The following is a 9,657-nucleotide window of genomic DNA, read 5'->3' as shown; positions in this document are numbered from 1 at the left end:
CTATATCGTTTTCTGTGGTTTTAACCAAGTTTTTCTTCTTGCGGATTATGCCTCCCCCTTCAGTATTAGGTTTAGGATTCTTAGTCTTGATAAATAAAACCAAAGTCAAAATATAATGCAGTTGAAATAGAGTATGTTTCTCTTCCATTTCATTCTATTTCTATTTTCAATTGAAATAGAAAAATTTAGAATATATTTCTATTTCAATTGATATATTTTACATTTGGATTTATTTATTTCAGTTGATGCTACACAGAATCAATTTAACCACAGCCAATATTACAGTCCCTGTCACATAACAGCTATGTCATATCACCTATTGTAATAAATAATATGCATGATTCTTCTCCACAAATAACACAGTTTAACCAAAATGAAGAAATGGAGGTGGAACAATGACTTTTATTAAGTATTTGTGGCTCAGACATGGGGTTAGGAATAGAATTTGAGAACAGTTTCTGCTTCTCTGATCTTATTGCTCACACATTTTATGTGCCATGTTCTGTCTCTCTAGAATTAAGCTAGATTTTGTGTAAGAGTAAACTATTTACTCACCATAGGTCATTGCTAAGGGTCATTAAATCACAGGTCCCATTTGGAGTGGAAAAAGACAATTTATTCAAGAAAAAACAAATTAAATTATTATATCAAAGCTAAAGTAAAGAGCTTGTCTAAGCTCTCTCAAGGTTCATCAAGTTAAAAGAATATGTCAATATTGATGCCTTTTTTGGCTGTGGCTTGCAAAATAATTTACGAGCATTATTGAAAGAAGCTTAGGAACAAGAAAAAAGGAGTAAAACAATCGTAATATAATTGTCTGACTCAACTAGCCCTAAAACCCTATTTTGACGTATGAGAACCATATCAAAGAGAAGATGAATCAATGAGACGTTCACAAAAACCTACTTTGTTTTATCCACATTGTTGAGATTTTTCTGTTTTATTAAACAATGATTCTTTGTGTAAAGGACAGTGTGTATGCACTGTAACTAGTCGTCTGTCTGAGTTTCAAAACCCGGCCTGGGATGCTGATTTCACCTCTCTAAATGACTGAATTACAGAATCAAGAAGTACAGTAGAGGATTGGGAATGCCACACTGAGTTGAGTTAATAATCCTGAAAAAAAGTTGGGAAAGCATGTTAAGAAAATAAGGGAAAATATCATCCACATGGAAAAGACTTTTCAGATATCCCCGACACATGCTGTATTCCCTCTTCTAGCAAACCTTACCAAAACCTAACCCTTCTATTGATTAATTCACAACTGCCTATTTAGCAGTCACCTGTTACACAGGGATCCCAGCCAACCAGGAGTCGGGAGTTAACTGCGTGGCCCAGCATCAACAGGAAGGTGGAGCTGCAGCCAGGCCTCCTTGCCATGGCTTGTGGAAGATTTCCCATGGTGGGAAGAATAAGACATGACACTTCTGGTCATCTTGCTGTCTGAGGGTCTCAAAAGCAACAGCCCCAACTTCCTCACCTACTTGAGGATTCTGTGCTTTGGAAAAACAAGAATAAAATTCTTCCTTGTTAAGAGGGTATCAACCTATTATTAAGGAGCTGCAGAGATGATGCAAAACATGGTCTACCCCTCCAAGAAATTCCAATCTAATTAAAGAAAAAATTGTTGCACCTAAAGCCTAGTGCAATTAAGAGCTCAATTATGTGGCTGAGGTTATATAGGCAATAGATGATATGGGCATCCAGTAATAATAATAATATTTCCATTTCCATTCCAATAGAGTTTGATTATTATTCTAAGGTTTATACTAATCAAAGCTGGTTTAATCTTTATATAACAATGGGTTTTCCTATGGAAAACAAACACAAAACAGGAAAGAAAAATCTAGATACGATTTCAAAATTATGAATTATACTTTATTTCTCGTATAGAAAAGAAAAAAGAAACAAAGTTTTTTCATCTATAGACGCAAAGCTTCTAATGTTCCCAGTGTGCCTTCTTCCTTTTCTAATATAAAAAAGACACTAGTGAAGATTAATATTCATATTAAATGCAGCCATTAATTGAGGATATAAAGTTTCTAAAGACTATTAAGCAAATTTGCCAAGCATATAAAGAGTATACTGGTATAAAAATGGTTTATCACCTTTATACCAGGAAACTGTGCTGAAAGAATCTTTAGCAACAAAGCCTCTATTTATACTTCTTCCAAATATCCTCTTGTGACACTAAAAATAAAATATATTTCCAAATATAGCAGGAAACAGTTCCCTGGAATTTTGCCATCGCCTTTTGGAATGATATTAAATATTTTGTTTTCATTCATATTGTCTTTTGGATTTTACTCCATAAAACCATCTTGGCCTGTAGGAGAAAAAAAATATGTCAAAGAAACTAGTAAATAAGGGAAGGATTAATCAGGTTGTGATTATAGGAAACTATAATTTGTACTGTTCAAGTGCTGATGGCAGAGATCACTTAAGGGGAGTAGTAACAATGAATTGAGAAATGTGCCAGAAATGCTTAGAATTATAGTTCAGATAGACACTATAAAATCTTATGCATTTTCCAAAATTTTATGTGGTTTATTATTTTCAAATGATATAGCCAAGTTTACTTGTTCATATTCTTCTTCCTTTATATTTGCTGCTATAACAAAATGCCATAAACTGGGTGACTTATAAATGATAAACATTTATTTCTCACAGTTCTGGAGGCTGGGAAGTCTAAGATAAAATCTGCACTAGCAGATTTGATGTCTGGTGAAGGCCTGTTCCCCACGGATGAAACCTCTAGTTGTCCTCACATGACTGAAGGGAATAGCTAGCTCTCTGGAGTCTGTTTTATAAGGTCAGTAATCCCATTCATGAGGTTAGAGCCCTCCTAACCTAATCACCTCCCATAGGCCCTATTTCCTACTACTATCACATCAGGGATTCAATTTTAATGTATGAATTTTGGGGGGACACAGACATTTAGACCACATCAGTATCATTATTATTTTTTAAGCTTTAATAAATTATTGAAGTGTAGGGAGAAAATTTGTGTTCAATTTTGTCTCATTCAATATCTGTTTTTAAATGTGTATTTCATAATGTACATAAATTAATATGGTTACTTAATTATAAATAAATGAATAAAAGATACATGGGGAGAGGTGCTCAAAATTCCTTCTTTCTTGGGAAGAACTTGTTTAAAATAATTAGACACTGACCTTAGGGAGTAACAACCCATCAGTTAACATGAATAATAAAAGGAAAAAAAACAGAATAAAGCAATAATATGAACATTTAGGATTGGATTAATATATTTTGTTGGCATTATAAAAAAACAGGAATGAAGCTGCATTTGTTTCTTTTGTAGAAGAAACAGACAAGAGGGTGAGCCCTGAAGTGATACACTGGTAGAGTAAGCAAGTACAGTAAAAGAATAAATGTATAAAAATGTTTCTTATATCAATTTTTGTGCTACACAAATACATGAAATAAATGGGAAATGACAACATAGCCAAGAAAAGCAAGCTTAAGGTGATTCAAAAAAAGAATAAATAAAGGCATGGTTACAGTAAAAGAAAAACTCCCTCTTTGAAAACTAACACAAGGCCAAAGCTTTTTATCTTTATTTAAAATTAAAAAGATCAGTCCAGAATGTCCTCCAAAAGATACTTCAGGATTTCACCTCAAATCTTCCTCTCTTTTGAACTCTTCCTTCTTTCCTCTGCTTCTCACTATCCTGCTCTGAGCCTACTTTCTACAGCCAGGACTTGGAGAAGATAAACTCCCTATTCAAGTGGACATTTTCCCTCGCTCAAATAGCTAATCTCAACTTAAGACACATAATAATTATAGCAGTAAAAGCTAATGATATGGGCTCTTACAAATGTTAACTCTTCTAAGGTAGACATAATTATCCCTTTTATGGATGAGGAAATTCAGGCATATATTGCTCAAAGTAATCAACTATTAAGTGGCGAGGTCAGGTTTCAAATCCAGGTATCTGACTTCAGTACCTATACGCTTCACAACTATGCACTACTATCTAGTAATATGCCAAATAAAATACAAGTAATGTTTCCATGAATTTCTCATTTAAACTTTTTGTGTGTGTCCCCATTCCTAACATTCCAGCATTCTAGAGCCTTTATTTGGATCAAGTAATATTACCTTAAATGGATTAAGCTTAACATATGGCCTTTCAAGTTAAGGGAGTGGAATAAGAGGAAAAGGGAACTATTCCAGTTACAGAGTTGTTATTTCTATGCAATCAGATGTAGGTGAAGAAGAAATTGCAAAGTTGGCAGTGCTTTTTATCCTTTGTACATCTAAAGACTGCTCGGCAGTGTAACCACGAAGCAAAGCCTGGCACAGCTGTTCATTCTGTCTCATCATCTTTTATCTATGCAGGACTTTCCCCTTAGAGTGAGTCTTTGAAATGCTGAAAGCCGCGTGCTTCGTTTCCCATCATTCTACACCTATGCAAGTTTCGAGATTGGCTTTGATGTGTATCTAAAGTGGCTTGGCACACTGCTGTCATCATTTCCTGGATCTGTCCCACTCTGAAACTGTGATATGATCATCAGTGTCCCACAGGAGGAGACCAGCTGCATGTGGAACCCTAGTGATGTCCTTCTACAACTTTGTGTGGTACATGGGTCATGCTGATGACTGCTGGGGGCTACAAAGTGAATAGGTTACAGTTACATGTTTTGAAATCATGTAGAAGTCAAGCAGCTACCCTACCTCTAAGTCATGAACCTTCCACCCTAAAGTTTTAGTTCTGGCTTTTTACTCTCACCATGGACTACAATGGTAGCCAAACTTCAAAGCTGCAAAATTCAAATGCTTTCTTTTTCTTTTCTAAGGATGAGGAAAAAGCGTAGCATAGTATTTATTTGTGTTCTAGATAATGCCTTTTGCTGATCATTAACATCGTTGATGAGTCATTGTTCTCAGTTAATTTTTCATGGATTTATAAAGTATATTGTTTCTATTCCATTAATGTCTTGTTCCAAAGCTTAAGTGACCATTTTGAAATAAACCCTCAAATAGAAATTGTGCACTTAAGCATTCACCAATTACTGCATATTCTAATGACATGGTTGTTATTAAAAGATCTAACAACATTAATAACAAAAACAAGCAGCCACAAGGTGTGGTGGCTCATACCTGTAGTCTCAGCTACTGGAGAGGCTAAAGCAGGAAGATCACTTGAGCCTAGGAGTTTGAGACCAGCTTGGATAACATAGCAAGACACCTATCCCTAAAACAGAAATAAAAACACCCTCTCCAAACAGCCAAACCCTATCCCGACTCCAGAATGTAAACATGTGAAAAATCCTCAGAGTATATAGGGATCTATGCTTAACATTCTCCTGTTTTTCATAGGCTACCTGACGATACTATGCAAAAAAAAAAAAAAAAAAGTCCTCAGTTTTCATGTCTTTTTTGGCTTTAATGTAGGTTTATTTGTTTCTTGAAGTACATGATAACTGACCTCAGAGTAAGACATTCAAAGCTCTCAGAATTTCTCCCAAATTTCTCTCTTTCAGATCCTCATCTCAAGTATAAAGTAATGAATTGGGAAGACTGATGCTGAAAGGGTCCTTGGAGGGCATTTTAATATCTACCTTTTCAAATGAAAAACAAAATAAACCAAGAGATTCTATAATAATTCAATGCCAACTAAATGCATTACACTCTTTCTGATGTTGCAAAGAAAGGTAAGCCCAAGGCTGATCTGTAGGGGTTACATTCACCAGTTCCCAGCCAAGGGGGAGCTCTAGCAGGAGGTCAACTGGAAGAAGGAAGGAAAGTGACAAAGTTATTACTCCCCTGGCCCCCTCGCTTTGTACGTTCCTCTGACTGACTAAGACTGACCACAGCCCACTGCTTCTCTCCCTGTGTGCTCTTACCTTCCAGGTATCACCTCAACTCCTCCCTCATTTTTGTAGGGCTTGGGGTGGTGACAGCTTTGCTGTTGCTGGCCCTGGACTTCTGTGCTCTGCCCTGCGCTTTCCCCATCCAGACTTTTATGATTAGTTTCCTTGTAAATAAGCCCTCCCTAACTTATTCTGAGTGTGCCTTCTGTTTCATTTTGGAATACTAACTAAAATAGAGATGTCAACTCAGATTTCAGGAAGCTTACATTTTAGCTGAATCTTCCAAGGCCCTTCAGGAGAGCAGACTTGAGATTATCATGCTGCTCTCCTAACTTCTGAGAGATGATTTAAGTAGCCCCATGCAGCCCATAGGACAGCTTCGACTAACCCAGCAAATCAGAAGGTATGTACAGTTTGGCAGGTATAGGATATTTTTTAAATTTGCGACTAACATTTAAAAATTGGTAAAATTTATATAAAAGATTTGGATGTATGAGGGTATTTGGCTGTGTCTGGGAGTAGATTTGGAGCTGTTTATACAGCTTTTCTACAGTCTCCACCATTTTGCCTTGCCTTACTCCCAGCCTATTGGTCTGAGTAGGTACTGAGTTTGCAAACCTTGTCTTAATGTTTTTTCTCTTCTAGAGATGTTTGTATGTGAGAGGAATCAAAAATTTCAAATAATAAAAATAATATTTTAATGGTAGAAATTAGGTATCTGTAGTTATGGAAGAGCTGCAAAGGGGTGTTTTGTTTTGTTTCTTAGCCAGGAAAAGGGAGCAGCAGGTCTTTGGATAGCCTTGAAATTACAGGATTTGAAGGCTCCTAGTCTGGGCAGCAGTCCTCACGGACTGTGGCTTTTCAGCACTCATTCCAAGGCTATTCTACCGTGTTGATTGTGCATCCTTAAAAGTCTTTTTTTCCTGTTATCAGCATTTCCCAGCTCTTCACTTCAGCTTAACATACAGCTGCTTGGTATCATGGTCATCTTCCCATTGAACATGCCTGTCATTACAACTGATAATGAAAGAGAGAGTAAAACACAACAGAAAAAGTCTTAACCTGGAATGTCTGGTAACCATCTGTTTTGGTTTAATAATATTACTGAATCATAAATGTCCTAACTCTAAAAGAACACAATGATCAAAAAAGAGCCTTGTTCCAGCTCCAACATCTGCTGGGGGCATTTTCTTGGATTTTTCCCCCATTATATGGATTGAGGAATGGGGATATAATATATATTTACACAAATGCAATTCAAGTCTTTAAAAAAATTATGGCCCTCAAGCATATGTTAATAGCTGAGAACCAGCGTAACTTATAAAATAACAGCATGGCTTACATGATAGCATTGCAATCATCCAATGTAATCCATAAAATTTTCCATGTTATTGGAGATTGCTTTCCTGGTACCTTACCATATGCAGCCAGGCAGATCATTCTATCATCACAGGCCCCCTTGCAGAGCGAATTGATTACAATACCATTATTCGGAAAGTGTATAATTAATTTAAAATATCCTTTTAAATAATGGATATAAGCAATATTTAGTGGCCCAGATGGACCAGTCTTTACATATTTTGATAGTTTAATTTTTCTACAACTATTGCCTTTAAACTATGCTATCTTTAGCAATGAAATGGCTTCACCTCATACATGGAAACTAACATGAAACAGGAATTTTTATCTTTAATATGAATATTTAGAAGAAGATGGACTGCAAAAAGCAACTTATGAGTACATGAATAGTTAATAATCAAAGGGAAAGATCTCTATAAAATTTCTAACAATTTGAAACAAGAAGATAGGTCCTTTTCAAGAAGTTAGTGCAAGATTTTGTCTACTTACAAATAAAGGTGCAGCTCTATTTGACAAGCTTTACAATCGTAAAGGAAGATGTCTATCTACCAAGTACAATGTTCACTATCTGGATAACGGGTACCCTAGAAGCCCAATCCCCAGCAGTATGCAATATACACATACACATAACAAACATGTACATGTACCCCATGAGTCTAAAATTAAATTAAATTAAATTAAATTAATTTTAAAAATAAAGTTTTTTTCCACTATGCTCATTATTATTTCCTGTGGTTTATCTCAAATATTTGTGGGGATATTAGCAATACCTTCTGAAATATACTCTTCTTGTTTTAAGTCCAGATAGTACAATTTAGGTGATGGATCATAGCAATGACACATATAAATTTTGCTCAATAATGGGATTATATGTATTTGTCTTTACATTTTGCAACAGAACATTTGTTCCCTAATCGGATTGCCTTTTGTACACCAATGTGTTCTTAGAACCTAAAAGACACAGACTAGATTTTTATTTTTTTTATTTTTTTATTTTTTATTTTTTATTTATTTTTTTTTTGAGACAGAGTCTTGCTCTGTCACCCAGGCTGGAGTGCTGTGGCCGGATCTCAGCTCACTGCAAGCTCTGCCTCCCGGGTTCATGCCATTCTCCTGCCTCAGCCTCCCAGGTAGCTGGGACTACAGGCGCCGCCACCTTGCCCGGCTAGTTTTTTGTAGTTTTTAGTAGAGACGGGTTTTCACCGTGTTAGCCAGGATGGTCTCGATCTCCTGACCTCGTGATCCGCCCGTCTCGGCCTCCCAAAGTGCTGGGATTACAGGCTTGAGCCACCGCGCCCGGCCATAGATTTTTAACAATTACTAAATAAAGAAGTAGATTAATGAATGAATTTCAAATATTATAAAATATATGGACTAGAAGTATCACTATCTCACCTATAATATGTAATATAATTTTTAAAATAAAAACTTTCAACAAAATATAACATCATTATTTTAAAATAAAACCCAATTCTCATTATATGTTCCAGCCACCTTTTGTTATTTTCTGTAGAAGGGAAGAGGTAATAGAGTAGTAATAGAGTTTTTTAACAGAGAAAAATCCTAATCTGTTTTGTACAGAGTTTCCTCACCTTCTCCCAAATCCTTAACATTTTCCTGGTGTTGGATCAAGTTTGGACTAAGAGTAGGAAATGCCTGATAACAAGCTACAGTCTTAGCCCTCCTGAAGCTGAGTCTCCACTTTCATTCTATACTGCCTGTCTTATTGGCTATGATAGCCCATGTCAACTTCCATAACAAGTTTGACTAAAATGTTATTGTAAAAGTTCACATGGGGACAGAATCATAAATCACATCTGCCTTTGTGTATGGGGACAAAGGCATAAATCACATCTGCCTTTGTGTATGGGGACAAAGGCATAAATCACATCTGCCTTTGTATATGTCACTGCGACTGTAAATATGGTCATATTGTTTAAGACAACAGAATGTGAGTATTTCAGAGGGAAGATACTTTAGACATTATCTAGTTCAACTCTCTTAATTTACAAATGAAGTAAGTGAAGCTTTACGAAGCTGAATAAACAAGTGTAAATTCACCCGACAAATTAGTAGCCACAGAGTCTAATCCAGATCCCAGATCTGTTTCCAAGTTCACATGTCTTGAAAGTCTCTTGTATAAAGTTACTACATTACAAAATTGCAGATGATTCCAACTGAAAACTTTGTTTATTATTTATTAAATGTCGAACTCAGTCAAAGAATAAATGTAAACTGTTATTAGTATAAAAAGTAGACAAAGGCCAGGCTCAGTGGCTCACGCCTGTAATCCCAACACTTTGGGAGGCCTAGGAGGGCAGATCACCTGAGGTCAGGAGTTCGAGACCAGCTTGACCAACATGGAGAAACCCTGTTTCTACTAAAAATACAAAATTAGCCAGGCATGGTGGCGCATGCCTGTAATCTCAGCTACTCTGGAGGCTGAGGCAGGAGAATC

Source organism: Piliocolobus tephrosceles, chromosome 8 (genome assembly GCF_002776525.5).
Source record: "Piliocolobus tephrosceles isolate RC106 chromosome 8, ASM277652v3, whole genome shotgun sequence".
Classification (NCBI taxonomy): domain Eukaryota; kingdom Metazoa; phylum Chordata; class Mammalia; order Primates; family Cercopithecidae; genus Piliocolobus; species Piliocolobus tephrosceles.
This window is presented reverse-complemented; position numbering follows the sequence as displayed.